Below are 17,869 nucleotides of genomic sequence, written 5' to 3'. Positions count from 1 at the left end.
GCTCAAGTGGACATGTAAAGTAGCAAAGGCAGACCAACTGTCAGTGTACACATTTTTCGCCTTTTCCTTTCCCCATCTGAAGGCCTGGGCCAAGGTGATCAGTTCTGCCTTTTGGGCTGAAGTCCCCTTGGGCTGAGGCTGGGCCCAAATTACTTGATCAACTGTAGTTACTGTAGCTCCCACCCTCCATACCCCACTTACCACCAGGCTGTTTCTGTCTATGAGGAGGGTGGTATCTGCCTCAGCCAAGGGTTTGTTTTTTAAGTGAGATCAGCCCCCACCCCCAGGCTGGTCCAACACCTCCTTACAGTCTTGAATTGAGATTTCAGCATTGTCATCTGGTATCAGTGCAGCCAGATGGAGAGCCTGTCCTGCTGAGAAGACTGAGTCTGGTTGAGCAAGGGGCTTTGATACTGAGTGAGGTAGGCTTTAGATATCCATTTGTTAGTAGTCTCTCTAAGCAGAGTCTTTACTGAGTGAGGGGCAGTTAGGACTAGGTAATGTCCAAGGGTCAATTTATCAGCCTCCTTGACCAATAAATCTGTGGCACTACCCCCTGAAGACATGAAGGCCACCCTGAGGCCACAGGATCTAATCTTTTAGACAGATAGGCCACAGGGAACTTCCAGAATCACAAGAACTGCATTAGGACTCCCTTAGTAATCCCACCTACCTCGTGGATGAATGATGAAAAGGCTTAGTGACATTGTGTAGTGCTAGAGCTGGAGCTGATACTAAAGCTTTCAGATTCTGGGAGGCTTTTTCTTCATCTATTCCCCATTCTAGGGGTAGCCCAACTCCTTTAGTAGCTGAAGAAGCTCTCTCGTCCCCAGCTGGCATTTTGAATAGCTAGTAGCAGCTAATAACAAATTATCCACATATTGAAGCACTGTGAGGTTAGGGTAGTGAGATTAAAACACAAAACAAAACAAAAAAACTTACCAAGTCCTTCGAAGGGAGGGCCTCACTGAATAAGAAGGATGCATTTTTTTTAATCCTAGAGCTCATGCAGATGAGCTGATAGGAGTCACTGGAAACTGGATCAGTCTACTCAAAAGTAAAGATAGGCTGGCTAGCTGGGGAAGGGGCACATTGAAAAAAGCATCTTTTAAGTCTAGCATAGTTTACATTTGGTGTTCAGGAGACAGAAAACTCAGGAGGGTAAATGGGTTGGGTACAGTAGGATACAGTTACCAGTTGCCAGTTAACTTCTCTCAAGGTCTTCCTGTAATTTGATGTCCCCAGTTTCTGTACTGGTAGGAACAGGGTGTTCCGTGCAGGGAGTTAATATCCCAATGTCTGTCAACCTCTTAATGTGAGGGGTCATCACCTGTCTGGCCTTCTGAGTGATGGGTTATTGTCGGACTCTCACAGGCATGGCTGTAGACAAGAGCTTGACTATCACTGGTGCATGGCAGGCCCTTAAGCCTGCTGTTTTGACCTACACTTTCCGGAACTCTGCCTGAACTCTGTCCAATAAGCCTCTGGCACTTATTTCCTCTGGGTTTTCTTCCCCTGAGAGGAGATATCCCTGAGACAGAGCAGTGGTCAAAGACAGTTTTTATCAAGGGAGCAACATCTGCGCCTCCATCAAGTGAAGGGAATGGTGGCATTCAGCGTATAAAAGAGGTCTCACCCCAGAAAGGGGAAGGGGTAATTCAGAGAATGAGTAACTTGTCTTGATCCCAGGCTCACCAGTTGCTCATTTGCGAGTGGGCGGTTTTGGACTGCTTCTATGGCTCCCTGAATGGGAATGGTTTCTAGTGAAAGCTTTAACAGGGGATTTTTTAAAACAGTGACCTCTTGGTACCAATGTCCACCGGGAAACGGACCTGTTAGCGCCCTTCTTCAACATTTACTCTAGGCTCTTGGGGACCAAGAGATAAAGAATCCCAGCCTGCTCAGTCTGAATCTTCTTTTCCCTTGGACATGGGCATAGTACCTTGGCAGAGCACCTTGTGGGGGCCTTCACTTTTCCAGTGCCCTTCCTTCTTAAAAAAGGCACATTGATTTCTGCCCAATAGTGGGGGTCCTCCTGGCTTTCTAGGGACCTGCCCTTTGGACTTCTTGGGATTGGGTTCCTTGGGATCCCCTCTGTTGGCTGCTGCCAAAATCTTTTCTTGTTTCTTTGCTGATTGCTCAGCCATGGTTGAGGCCAATTTTTGCCTTTCTGAATCCCTATTGTAAACACCTTTTGAGCTACTTCTAACAGCTGAGACATGTTCATTCCCGGGAATCCCTCCAATTTTTATAATTTTCTCCTAAAATTAGGTGCAGATTGAATAACATGAGCCAAATTTATAGCTCTATTGCTCTCCGGAGCAGAGGGGTTGAACAGGGTGTAAACCTGGAGGGCCTTTCTGAGCCTCTCCAGGAAGACAGCGGGGGGACTCCGCTGGTCCTTGTGCTGGTCCTTGTGTCACTTCAGTGGTTTTTGACAAGTTTATGGTTTTTTAAGCTGCTGCTCAAATCCCATTTCACAAGTATTTTAGAGGTCAGAAGTGGAAAAAAGGAATATATACCAGGAACAGGTGGGTTCCCAGTCTTGCCATATCAGGAGGAGGGACCACCTTCAAATGTAAGAGAATCTCTGGACTGTATCTTAAGGTGGTGAACTCCTGCTTGGATCAAGATGCTCTCATATTGGGGAAGATGTAGCAGGGGAGGTAGAAGAAGAAACAAGGGATTCAGGGACAGATAGGTCAGGACTTACAGGAGAGGGTGGTGAACTAGGGTTATACGGAGGTGGATGAGGGAGGACTTCCTCAGCATCTGACTGTTGGAGAACTGGTTATTGCCTCTTCAGAGTTTGCCTATGATGGGGAGAACTACTTTTGAAAACAAGCAGCTTTGGGTAGGTTTTTGGAGTACAGGCCTTTGGCCATGGAGGAGGGTGTTGCTATAGAGTAAACCAGGAAGCAGTGGAAGGGAACTGATCAGGGTGTCCTGGTGTCCCAGTTACAAACTTTCAAAATGTTTGAACCAAGGCAGGATTGAGGCAGCCATCACAGGGCCAGCCCAAACCAAAAGAGGGCCACTCAATATTGCAAAAAGTAGAGTTTGTGCTTTGATACTTTCACTCTATAATCATCAGAAAATTCCAAGGAAAAATTTATATGCATGCAGACCAAGTGTGTAACATGTTGTGAAGATGAAGACCCCATAGAAGAGAGACTTAGGGAAGGCAGGAGAGACTCAAGAATAGCAGCTGCAAGAACAAATAAAAAGAGAAGACATAGAGAAAGACGCCTTAGTTTTTATTTGGTGCACCCTTCAATGACGTTGTGACAGACAAAGGGAGGGGGTGTTCCTCTGTTGGAGGAGCCATTCTGTTGATCAACTGGCTGCAGCCACTTGAAGGACCATTGGGACTGTAGGGTGTACTTATCACAAGAGCACCCACTTGGCCTTTAATAGACACGTACATGGAACTACAATATGGCCCCAGTCAAGTCCCATAACACTGAGGGTGAATCCCCCTTAGTTGTGGGATATGAAGGAAGCAGTCTTTTGTTTGCCCTGCTTGTTGCCATTTATTCATTCATTCACTCATTGATGCAGCAATCATTCAGAGGTTAAAGACATTGCAAACTTATCCCCAGTGATCTACCAGATTGGCTGGCTTACAGCCAGTCCAGAAAAGACTGGAAGAGACCAAGGGTCCACCTCAGTCAGTGTCCTGACCTTAGGAGGTGCCCAGAGAATGCCTTTGTCAAGGACTACTGTTCCCCACTCAATCCAGAAAACTCCTTACTGGACCAAATGGGCTCCAGAAAATTTGTGGGACATCTCAGGCATCTTTTCCATTCCTTCAATGTCAGCAATGAGAGTAAGGGACCCTGGCATATCTCAGGGAGTGCCTCCCCTTTAGTTTGCTGCTGAAAATGGGAGGGATCACAGTGAGGCCAGTCCACCCATTGTGGCCAAATGGCTCCTCCCTCCAGGGTTACGGGAGAGTGAGTTCTAACAATAGAGATGCACCACACTCTGTACCAGATTTGAGCCTGTTTATTATAGCCAGCATCCAAGGAGGGGCTAGCACCCAGAAAGTTGCCTCAGCAATGGAAAGTGGTTTGATTTCTCTTTTTCAATAATGCTTTCATGTGGGGAGGGCTCGGGGGACAGCAAGCATACTCATATAGAAGCAGAACCATGCCAGGTTAGTCGGAGGGAGTACAAGGAAGTTTCACACACTTGGTGAGCTACAAAAATCCTCAAATTCCAGCAAGTTTTCTGCCAAGCAGGATAAGGGAGGGTTTGGGTGCTTTGCCTAAGCACAAGCACTTTGTTCAAGCACATGTACAAAATGGCATTGTGGTACAGGCGGAGTCAGGTTGGTTATGACACTTAGTGAGACTCATCAATAAGAGTCAAGATATATTTGCTTTCATATTACTGAATTTTAATATAGCTTAGGGCTGAGTGTTTTGTTTAGCAATTATATTACACTTATAAAGACTTGTTATACATATTTAATATAGCCAACTAGCAAAATAATTAATAAAATCCTGTGTCATTAGGATATGAGCTAATTTGAAAATTACTTTTATGACTAATATATTATTAGAATTTACATTAATTTTTATGCATATGTTGAAAAAATAAAAATCTTTCCAAATAATTGAAATTGCTTCAAAAATTGTTTCACTTATGGGATAATTTTGAGTGAATGAATGAATCTCTCTTTTGAATCTCTCAGTCTCTTTCTCTTTCTTTTCTTAAGGTATTGCTCTTGATAATAATTATCTAGCAATTGTTTCTTTCAATTTTGAAATCATTTAATATATAATTATATTTGGTTCATAAGTAATAATTTCAATAGTTTCTTCCAAAATTCATTATCAGATTTTCCAAATTACCCTAAACTGTTTATTAAAAATCATTATATACACAGATTTAGAATTTTAAGAGTATTCTCAAGTGTATTAATAAATAATATACATGATTATATGATTTTCCTCACATGCCAAACTTGCTAATAGGATAGAAAATAAAAGTTGCATTAAAAGATTAACTTTATTTACATCTACAAGACAATAATATCATATATGTTTTAATACTATTATTGTTTACATTATACATTTATATCATCCTGAATAAACATGAGGGTGCATGCTTCCTCTATCCTTGTCACTTAAATTATCACAGCTAATTGTAGTCCTATATACCTCACTTATCTGTATGTCAAATTCTTTCCCCATGCTTGGGAAGTTTTCTATATTACTTCTGTGAATAGTTATTTTTTATTGCATTTTCATTATTCATTGACTCTGATCAGTCTTATGTTATTCTTCTTTGCATCATCTGGCAGCTGCTGGATTAATTTCTCATGGTCTCTTGCAATTTTCAAGATTTTAAGAAATCTTTCCTTTCCTGGGCACTAATCAAAATCCTGTCTTCTAGATCTGATATTCTGTCCTCAACATTGGCCTATTACGCTGTGTAAACTTTCAATAAAGATTTGAATCTCCTGGCTATCTGTCTACATCTGTTTTATGGATTCCATTTGTTTTCGATGTTGTGATTTCAATGTGTTCTTCTGCCCCTCTATTTTTTCTCTGTATACTCTAAAGTTATTAATAATGTTTTTCAATTTGGATGTAATCTTTGTTATTATCTGAGAAATTATTTCTGATTTTATTTTTTCCAGATTCTCTTTCTTGCTAGTTCAGGGAGTCAAGATGTTTGAGTTTCAGATTTTTCCATCTAGTTGTCTTTTGGAGTTGCCTTTGGTGATCTGGAAGTCTGGTTTTGAGTCTTGATATTCATCTTATTTCAATGTGTGAAGTCTCTTACAGCTTTTTTGAGGTGGCTCTTTTCTCTCTTAGTAGGCTTCAATTCTTAACAAGCCCCAGAAAGGCCTTCTCTCTACTGCTCACCACTGTGCCAATTCCCATGGAATCTGGGTGGGCCTTTGGCTGGGTTTTGCATACCTACCCAGCTGTTGTCCACTTGGGCTACTAATTGGGGCCTGTGAAAACACACCGCTATTGTCCTGGCAGACTTCTGGCTGAGGCTGTGTGGACTTACTGATGATATCTGGGTGGGTCTTTGGCTGTTGGCTGGGACCTGCATGCCTGTGTAGATGTTGTCTGGGCAGGCTTCTGGCTGGGACCTACATGCCCCACAGCTGATGTCCAGGCAGGCTCCTAGCTGGCACCTGTATACCCATGCTGCCGGTACCTAGACACTTTTTCTGGGCCCTTAGAGACTGTGCTACTTTTGGTTAGTCCTTCTTCTGGCTGGGGCTTGTCCCTTGTCACTTAAATTATGACCCTTAAATAACTGGTACAAATTATGATGAGAATTTATGGAAATATAGAACATCAGTTTCCCCCTTGATTTATTAAATCAATATTTAAATCTGATCAGGCACTTCAAGTAATTTTATATACACATTAAATTTTGAATATAATATAGAATTATCTTCAAAACGAGTGTCAATTTTACATGTACATGTCAAATTAAATTCTACCCATGACTTTTTTCATACATATCACTCATTCTTAGATGGTAAGCTAAATAATTCTTCTAAATAATGAATAAATAGCCAGGCAAACTTGAAATTATGTACAATGACCAATCTATTAGTTTAAATTTATAATAAAATGAATTTAAATTGACTATCAATGATATAATTGTCATTCTTGGCAATCATTCAAACTCTTGTAAAATATATATGTTAGAATATACACATTCCAATATGTTTAGTTAATTATTTAAATTATTTTTAACAATTAGAGAAGAATTTCCTATTCTGATTTTGCATTTGAAAATACTTTAACGTCAGTATCTATGGAATATTTCAAAACGAATCCAAATAAAACAAAAATGGATTAGGAAAAATATTTTGAGAATCAGAAGAACTTCATTCAGTGTTATATCAGTACTGTTATTGAGAATGTCAATTTGTTGAATGCAGAGTCCTTGTATCTGAAATCTTGTGACTCTAAAAGTGGCCAAGGAAAGAATTGACAGGAGAAGCTTTAGAGTTTGTTAGTAATGAAGCAAATGAGGATTCCCTGCTCATCTACTGAGTCTGGATCCCCACAACATCCCTAGGAAATCTATAGATCTGGAGATATGTATGTGATTAAAATGAAATGAAGCTTCTAATTCAGAAGCACAGGAGCTTCCTAGTTTCCTTAACAAGAGATAGTCTGAGATGCAGTACATGAGGTAAATTCTGATGTTGTGACACAGGTGGTCATAGTTGGACAACTATTCACTCAAACAACAAGTCAAAAGGGCCATCACATTAGAGTATTCTTGACAATATTGCCAGGGTGGAAATCATTCTGCTTTGTGGACTTTTATATTATTGATGGAGTTTTATAATACTTTAGTTATTCAGTGTCTTCTTTCATATTTGCTCTCATATCAATCTGCCTAATATAAATTCCTATGATTTATTTATTTGTTGTTTTAATTTGCTTTTTATATGCATTCTTGTCACATTGTATATATTTATAAATGACACTAACTTCAAATTGTATGCCAGTGACTATATACATTTGTCTCCTGACCTTCATGACCATGCTCAGCTGCTCACACCATTGAAAATCCTCTATTGATACAGAAAAGTTCATTGAACTTGTCAAAAATATATCCAATTAATTTTTTCTTACAAGTCTCTTCATTTACTATCCTTCTTGTATTTTTGAACAGAAAATGAACTGACATCTGTCACGTAATCGAAGGCAGAAATATTCAAGGAAACATTCAGCCTTTCCTTTCTCCTTCTTTCACCAAATCTAGTTTTCCATCCCTTCAGTTCTACCAAATAACAGTATAGATATCTTCTGACAATTTTGACCTAAATTATCATATTTTAGCTTTTTTCACTGCCATTCCCTGAAATTTTGTTGTCTAATATTTTTTGCCTCTTGAGTACTTTGATGCACTGTATACATCACAATGAAACAACTCTATAAAATATAAACCTAATCACATGATAAAATTAAGGTTTTGGAGAGATTTGTATTCACAAAGTAAAAATTTCAAGCTCCTTACTTGAGCATATAAGGCCTTTACTAATGTGGCTTCTATTTAGTTCTACAGACTCATGGGTAACTCTCCATTGTGCCAAGATAATATTTAAGAACTTCTGGCACATAGAAGCACTTATTCTCTCAGTGTTTTATGAATCCCTACTCTTATTTGTATGTCATCTATAATATTGACTTGACCTATTTTTAGTATTCTTTTGAGATTATTGTTTAATGAGATTTTTAAATAAAAGAAAAACTCTACTAAAACAAAGTGATCACTTTCTACCCAATTTCTCCTTATCACAATTTAAAGTGTCTGGACATAAAAAAAACACACATGCAGAGCCGGGCGTGGTGGCACATGTCTGTAATCCCAGGACTTGGGAGGCTGAGGCAGGAGGATCACTGTGAGTTCAAGACCAGCTTGGGCTACACAGTGAGTTCCAGTTCAGTCTCAACCACATAGTGAGACCCTGTCTCAAAAACCCCCCAAAAAAGAAAACCCACATATGCATAGAACAACTTCTAAGTTTAAAAAAAGATGACAGATTCTTTATGAACTGTAGAATTTAAGGAATGTCAGTTAATTCTCTGGATTATGTCGTTATGCATTGTTTATTCTATAAATTGTAAACAGAGGCCAAAAGCTTTCAATCCAAAATTACCAACAGGCAGTGTCTTAGCAATTTTTATTGTTGCTGGGAAAAAATACCCATCACTCATAAATTAAAGTTTTTTTCAGTTTGATTTGTAGAGGTATCAGTCCATAGCCAGCTGGCCCCAAGACAGGGACATATGGCACAGGGATGTGACAGTGGAGATATAGTCCACTTCAAGGCAAGCAGAAAGCAGTATACATTAAATATTCTGGATTTTTATCCCATCTAGACTACAAGCTTATTTGCTGGTGCCACCCACACCCAGACTTCCCCATTATGCGCATCTAGCACTACGATAGTGGATTTAATCCTGTACCATGCACCCTTAACCCTAGTATCATACAATCATGATCCAGCCACCTCCCACAAGCCCTACCTATGAGTGTATGAGACTTCAGTGGATATCTTGATACAAGTCCCAGAAGGCAACAATAAAAGAAAACTTAAGTAAAAATTATTCCCCTGTTCCAAATAATGAGGTAAATTGTGTCCCAACAACAGAAACTTTTTTCACAAATTTCATCCTTCATTAGTCCCATGTTTACTAAAAAACCACAAGTACTTCAAGGCTCCAGGTAAATACAGTACCTACAGAGCACACTAAAGCATTATCCTCCACCCTACCTTCTAACCATACAAAACTAAAAATCAGTTCTCTAATCACTCTGCCATCTGAGGTCAACTGCTGTGAACCATCTATTTCCTGCCATGTGAAAGTAGGCGGTAGTGATATAATCTACTGCCAGTATAGTAGTGGTAGGTGAAGAATTCAACATTTTCTTCCCACATGGCAGAGTCAAGCTATATTCAGAGTTTCTGTACCAATGAGTTTTAAGGAGATTTCATGGCAAGGGGAGCATCTGCACATACTCCCATCCAGCATCAGTGAGACTGGACAAGATCAAGTGGATTGAAGCTAGTAAGTATAACATGGTCTTCCTACCCTTGCTATTAATGAGGAATGAAGCTCAGTATCAAGCAGAGCTTCCTTCTATGTCCTTTTGAAAAAAAAAATCAGTGTAAATAATGCTGAACAAATTAAGTTCAAGCAGTACTCCAATTTTCTGTGTCCCATGGCATCATCAAATCATAATAAGCTTCTCTAGGGCTCAATAGCATCAATTAAAAACAATGAAGTGATGAAACTGGGGACTATTTCCCTTATCCCATCTAGGGGTGCCTAGTTAGGAGCTGATACTACACTGCCAGCATGACAGGAGAGCCTTTATAATCAGAGACCTGGCCTCACTGGGTGTGCCAGAAAGGCCTAAAGGAAGTTGTATTCACACCATACCAATTTGAAATCAAGAGGTGACACCAGGGCTCTAATTTTGTCAAGGTAATGTTTTTAGTGCCCAGTAGAAAACTGAAGATGAACATTATCCTACATTTCAAAAAGTGGAACTGGCTACTAAAAAAATGTTAAACAGAATCCACTTCATAATCATATAATATTCATATCAAAATGCAGAAGCATCACATGAATGAGAAAATATAATCAAAGAAAACCTGACTGAGATGAATATGATGTTATAAAAATCTGACAAATACTATAGTCATTGTGAAGATAATTAAATTATCAGCTAGCATTTTTCTTAAGTAAACAAAAAAATCAAAGAAAAATGAAATTTACAAGAAAAATAATTAAACAAAAATTAAAAAATTGAGAACAATAGTATTTCAAGGACTTTTTGACCGTAAAAAAGAAATAACACTCATATCACTGGTGTCTTAGAAGAAAGAGAAAATGGAGTTTAAAAAAATATTCCTAGAAACAATGACAAAAACTTCCCAAATTGGTAAAAAGACACAAATTTACAAAATAATGTTATAGTTCAGGGGTCTCTAGAGGAACATTGCAAGAGATTTTATTAGGTGAGCTTGGAGGATTAGAGGCAGGAGTGTCTACAGTGGCAGTCTGAGCAAGGGAGAGGCAAAGATTGAAGGAGTTGTTCAGTCCTCAAGGTAGGAGCCTCAAAAAAACAGGGATAAAGGATGTAGCATCATCTTCACCCCAAGGTGTGGAAGCTCCCTGCATATTCCTGATATGAACCTGCACTAGAAGACTGAGGGATCTAGGGTCTGATGTCTACAGGTGACAAGGCTAGCAGATGACTCATACACTCAAGGAAAACAGAACTTTTCAAAGGTAGGTCTTAACTAGTGCGATGGTGCCCGCTTGTAATCCCAGAATTTAGAAAGCTAAAGTAGAAGGATCACTGTGAATTTAAGGACAGCCTGGGCTACATAATGAGTTCAAGTCAAGCTTGAATTATAGAGAAATATCCTGTCTCAAAAAAAAGATAAAAAAGGAGATTGCTCTTCTCTTCCGTCTTTCCCTTTCATTACATCTGCGGTGCAAGCCAAGTAGATGATACCACTGTTGATCACGGTGGGTCTACACCTTTTAGTTAGTTTCCTGATCTACATGCTAATCATTTCATGAAACATCTCACAGTTATACCCAGAAGTGTGTTTTACAGAACTTCTAAGTATTTATTAATCCATTCCAGTGGGCACATCATAATTCACAGTAACAGAATAGTACACCAAGAAAGATTATGATCAAACTTCTGAAATCTAATGGGAAAGAAAGTCAGAAATCATCCATAGGAAATCATAAATTATTAACAGAAAAGTACCAATTCAAATAACAGAGATTTTTCTTTTGAAATGATGCAAGCAAAAGAAAGTGGCACCGTACATTTAAAGTAGGGGAAGAAAAGAATTTTCAATGAAAATTCTATATTGAAAGAAAATCTTCCTCAATACAGCTGTTGTCAGATTAAGAACTAAGAAAATCTGATATAAGCAAACAGAACTATAAAAATTGCTAAAATAACTATATATAGAAAGAAAATGATAACAAAAAAAGTTTATATTAGGCAGTTTGCCATCATAGTCACAAACACCTGAGATAATCAACTCAAGAATAGGAAACATTGCCCATCATTTGGAGACTGGATAAAGAAGTTGTGGTTTTTCTATAAAATGGAATACTGCCCGGTCATAAAGAATGAGAAATTAGAGTCATTCATAGGAAAACGGATGCATATTTAGGTCATACTCTTAAGTGAAATAAATAAGTCACACATGTTTAAATACCTAATAGTTTCTCTGGAGTTAAAAACTATAATGTTACATAAGATCCTAAAGGTATAATTGATAATGTGAAATAGGAAGAAAAGGGCTAGAAGTGTAGGGGAAGTGGGAAGGGTAGGGGAAAGGAAATAAGGGAAAAGAAAAAAAATATGAAAAAATGAAAATAAAGTATTTGTAAATAGGGAAGGGAGGAGGGAGTGAAGGGAGGTCAGGGGTAAGGGGAAAAAAGGAGAACCAAGACATGTCATCAAAAGGTACAAGATCCAAGTGATGAATGTAACTGTACTGTATCCCTAAAATGTATCAATAAACTCAATGAGGAAAAATAATAAAATTCAGATATTGTGATCATATTCTTATATTATCAAAACAGTTAGTGACAATATATTTTATTGAAATAAATGATTTAATTAGAAAAAAAGTAGATAGTGTTAAGGGTCCCAAATAGCTATAATGTTTTGGCATTTTAATTTGTAAAACTTTAATGCCAGCAAACAATAAGTGATATATAAATATTTTACTACTCAGAGCATCAACTAAAAATATAAGACAAACTAATGCATTCAACACAGTAAAATGTGGACAAATCCTAAAAAACTAATTTAACTTCAGGAAAGGAAAATAAGAAAAACAGAAATTAGTAATATAGAAAAAAGTCAGAACACAAATTACAAATAAAGGTTTCCTAATATCTCAGTCATGTGAGCTTCTTGTACTTTATACATGTTCTCATTGAGTTTACTGGTACCTTTTAGGTATACAGAGCAGTTACATTCATCATTTGGATCTTGTACCTTTACATGGCAGTTCTTGGTTCTCATTTTTCCCCATACCCTACCCTCCCTTCACCCCCCCGTCCCATTTTTGAAACTTAGCATTGTTAGTGTTATTTTTAAATTCTATACTTCAGTCAAGGTTGCTAATCTTTTAGAGTGTAGAACCTATGTTTTCATGAAGTCTTCATGGTAAATGCATTCTACATAAAACCATTTGATATTTGTGTCTGGCAAAGTAGCACTGCCAAGAAATGGGGTCCAAGGGAAAAGATTTTGTCCCTCATATCTCCATCATCTATGCACTCACAAGCCTATTAACTTCCTCCAAATAAAAAATGTCCATGTTATTCAAATGCAGCTGTAAGAGAAATCCCCAACCTTCTCTCTTACAACAAAGTGTCATCTTCAAAGCTTTCTACACGTAAAAATTCTATATGGGGAACTTTCATTATGTCACTAAGAATTTTCCCCCCTATGTACCAGAAGGCTTGCCTTGAGGTGTTTTTATCTTAGGTAATTATTTTAAAAATCCAGTTAAAGATTTTCAAATGAGTTTTCAAACAAAAATATTTTTATTATCAGCTGCAAATCAGCATATATACTTACTATAAACTGCATGAATATTCTGAATTATGCTACCTAGTTTTACTTTGCACTTTGTTAATCTATCAATAAAAATTTCATTGGTTCCCACGAATTTGAAGAAAAAAATATAATTAATTACTTTATCTTATTTTTCACTGGTATAAAAGGTGACTTGGTAGAATAAAAAGAGATTTGAGATTTGACCCACGAATTTGAAGAAAAAAATATAATTACTTTATCTTATTTTTCACTGGTATAAAAGGTGATTTGGTAGAATAAAAAGAGATTTGAAGAAGGGAATTTGATCAATTATTTAGCTACTTTAAAAATATATAATATATATATATATTTTGGTACCGGGGATTGAACTCGGGTCCTTGTGCTTGCAAGACAGACCACTGAACTGCTGAGCTAAATCCCTGGCTAAAATTAATTCTTATTAATTTTCATGGTGAAATTAATCATGCAGAAATGGTTTTTAATATGTTGTATGAACTGTTGTTTTTGTATGAGCATTATGACATGTTGTTCTTTGACTTTGTATTTATGTTCGAAAGCTTACTTTGTGTGTTTTCATAGTATTGTTGTTTGATTTTTCCTCTTTTTTTCTGTATTTCGTTATGTCTGATGCATGGCTGCAATTTGGATTAGATACCTTTAAGCTAAATTCACTGTTATGCTTCTGTTTGTAAATAAATTATTTAGCATCAATATTTCAGAATTACAAATCCATTTTCTTCACACATCTACAAATTGTTTTAAAAGTCCATATCCTTAGTTAAAATCTTGTCTGTCTGATTTTCATTAATATATATCAAAATGACTTGTATACATCTTTTGATACTGCAAAAATAAGTTTACTTTTTATATTATCAAAAATTTTGAAAGTGAATTTGAGTCTTAAAAATTTTTGTATAATAATTAAAGCAGTCATTAACTGTTATTGCATTTCAAGAAACATAAGTTGAATATTGTACAGTGTAGATAAGTACACATATGATATAACTTAATAAAATCCTTCCACAGCTTGGCGATAAGGCCTTTTTCATGTTACACTGGGGGATTTTATACTGTAGTTTGGAGAATGCACTTGTATTTGCCTTTGTTATTTGCTATATTAGAGTGTGTCTTCTGTTATGTGAGACAGTAAATTCCAGTCATTACAAGACTCTCTCTGCACACATTATCTCCCCTCTTTTCATTGTTGAACATATCCAACGTATCAACTCAGGGCCTCTGTATTAGGGTTTCTCCTTTCTCCAGATCTCCAAACTGCTCCATGTCTTCCATCAGCACTGTGTTCTAATGTAGTTTCCTCATAGTTCATGTAATGAATTTCTTATTGAAATCATATGCAAACTATGGACATCTCTCTCTATATAATATGTAGCCATACCAAAAATATTTTCCCCTGGGAAAATACAAGCTCTTAAAGGTTAGTGACTCGGCCTATTTGATTCATCCTGGCACAAAAATCTAACAGGTGCTCTGTTGGCACTATTCCTTTTGCGGTTTCAAGAAAACAAATCATTTCTGTGACTTCCTGTTTTGACTTTTAAGTCTCCCAAGCCTTGGTTAATCTATATGGTTTCTGATGCATAACTAATTGGACTTTCTAAAATTTTCTCCTGGTTGCATTTACTGCCATTTCTCTGTCTTTCTATAGTCCTCCTGTAATGTAACACATCCCACTGAATAATTTGAACTTTATCTAGACAATCATATAACAGAAGTTCATGAATGTGTCTGCTTTATCTTGAATAAATGCTTGTGACCTGTTTTGTGTATGTGTAATTCATAAAACTTTGTTTTATTGTCCTGCTTCTTTCAGGTGTCAGTGGCTATGGGTATTTAAAGACATTGTTTGTGTCATATCATCTAGAGAGATACTATGAGTCTAGCCCTTTATAGTATATAAGGGGAGGGAACATTTTTTCATGATCCTACAATGTATGTAACACAGTCGATATGCTGATGAATCTGCTATGTTTTGCTCAATTTTATTTAGGTAGCTTTTCCTATTAATCTTATAACTTTTACATATAGCCTTCATCATAAAATTTTCCATGGAACATGTAATTCATATCTTAATTTCTATGTTTCCAACAATGATATGTGCACAATATGGATAGGAATTTGATAATTATATCAGTTTCCAATTGTCTGGTGAATTGCATAGTAGCAAGATCAAATCATCTTTTACAAGAATACATATTTATTTGATCGTTTTGTGAAAGGAATACTATTCCTGGGAATAAAATATTAGTCTTTGATGCCATATATCTGGGTTGAATGTAAACATGAGTACAAAGAAAGCTCTTTCACTTGAATTATCATAAAACTTTAAAACCCACTTCAGCCTAAATGAATCTTCAGAAAATTTTCATTCACTTATTGTTATGAGCTGAATATATTTCTATAAAATTCCTATGTTGAAGCCCTAATCACTGATATCACAGTATCATTAGGGTCATTTGGTTTGGGTGAAGACATGAAGGTAGAAATCCATGATAGTAAAAGTGTTCTGAGAAGAAAAGGAGGAGACATTGGAAATTTCTTTCCCAACTATGCGAGGATAGAACAAGAAGATATTTGTGTGCAAGCCAGATAGTGGGTCCTAAGTAGAATTTGACCAGTGAGGCTCAGATTTCTGATAATGCCAGATTTCCAGTCTCTAAGACTCTAAGAAGTAAATACCTATAATTTAAGACACTCATCCTATAGCAGTCAGAGATAAGGTACAAATCCACCACAGCAGTGATTTATGCTTCCTTTGCATTTTGTGAATTTCTACAGGGAAATGGTATATTTCTCAGAAGTCAGCAAATTCATTCTACTTATTGTAATGTCAAAATGGTGTATGTGATTTGCAGGTCACAGCATTTTAAGGAAGAGGAGTAAATTTCCACGTTATTTCTTCTTCCTCCACTTCCTCTTCCTCTTCCTCTTCCTCTTCCTCTTCCTTCCTCTTCTTCTTCTTCTTGTCTCCTCCTCCTCCTCCTTCTCCTCTATTTTGTTCATCTCTTTACAGGCTCTTTTTTTTTTTGTATACAGGTATTTTATATCCAAAAATTCCCAGGGAAAATATCTACAAGAAAGTGAAGGAATCATGTGGATAGAGAAGGAAATTTATTCTCCCCCCCATCTCTCTCAGCCTCTCTCAGAAAGGTGGTGATGCTATCTAGAGGGGAAAAGCTGGGTCTAGGGAACTGCTAGCTTTAGTTTTCTGAATAATCTCCATACTGATCTTCATAATGGATGTACCAATTTATTACTTCACCAATAACGAAGAGGGGTTCTTCTTTCCCCACACCTTTGCCAGTAGTGGTTATTGGCTGCTTTCTTGATGACAGCCTTTCTTTCTGGAGTGAGATGGAATATCAGTGTTGTAATAATTTGCATTTCTCAAATGACCAGAGATTATTTCTTCATATGTTTATTTGCTGTTTGTTCTTCATCTGAAAAATGTCTATTAATTACAGATGCCCATTTTTTATTGGGTCTTTCAATTTTGGAAGTCTGATTTTTTTTTCAGTTCTTTATAGATATTGGTTCTTTGTTTGGGGAATAGCCAATAAAAATATTTTCCCATTCTATGAGATGTGACTTAATTTCTGAGAAGCCCAAAGCATAAATAAGAACTAAAATGGGGAATAGATATTGAGAAGCTGGAAGAAAATGTTCAAATGGGAAGAAGGAAGCGGGGAGGAAAGAAGGCAATGGGGATTTAAAAAGATGAAAGGGGGGAAAAACTGCATAGACACATCTGCAATAGACTTTAGCCAATCTTTCTATGGATTCTAAGGCTGGAATGGTGTTTCAGAGAAGGTAGATCTTGGACCTGTGGAACTTCTTCTTGGCCAATTGTGGGTTATAGACAACCTCTGGAAGGAAGAATGCCTTTGAGTCAGAAAACTTTTTGTCAGCCGAGAATGATCTCTGGGAGTTACCAACTTTCCTGTCAGAGAAATTTTAGTCTTGAAAAAGCAACGTTCCACACAGCATTCACCACCCTTCCGCTAGTGAGGTGTAGACTGAACTTAGGTTCAAGTGAAGAGTGAAATTATGAGACAGAGGGAGCCTGGGACCTAAATTACATTATGAAAGGAACTTTCACAGTATTAGCCACTTCACTCCAATGTAACTCTAATGGAATCAATGGTAGAAGTATTAATATTATATACCACTTTCAGATCAATTTGGACAATTTTATTCAGAATTATCTGTTTTATTTTTTTCCATTGAGTTTATTGGTACATTTTAGATATACAGTACAGTTACATTCATCATTGGGATCTTGTACCTTTACATGACAGGTCTTGGTTCTCATTTTTCCTCTTTTCCCCTGCCCTTCCTTCACCCCCTCCTCCCCTCCCTATTGAAATGTAAATAAATTATCAGAGTAATCTGCTTTAAATGTTGTGTTTTTCAAAGACATTCTGCCTTTTAGGTTAAGGGAGTGAAAGCTGCAGACAGCAATTACACAGATGGCATAATGTTTACCAGTGTTGCTTGGAAACTCCTGTGAGAGGCTATATTTCAGAAACAAAATATCCAGTGTCATTGATTTAAAATTATTCACCTCAGAGGGGTCTTAAATGACACAGTATCTCTGCCACAATTGTTTTCATGTGAGATATTAAAATCTGGTAATTCCACATATGCATTTGTTATTTGAGCAGTGTACACTTGCAGGAATAACATTTATTACTAATCAAAATTTTTAAGCTTTAAAGTCACAAGTTAGTCTAAAATT

Source organism: Fukomys damarensis, unplaced genomic scaffold, assembly GCF_012274545.1.
Source record: "Fukomys damarensis isolate Sample0158 unplaced genomic scaffold, DMR_v1.0_HiC HiC_scaffold_35, whole genome shotgun sequence".
NCBI lineage: Eukaryota > Metazoa > Chordata > Mammalia > Rodentia > Bathyergidae > Fukomys > Fukomys damarensis.
Note: the sequence above shows the minus strand (reverse complement) of the source record.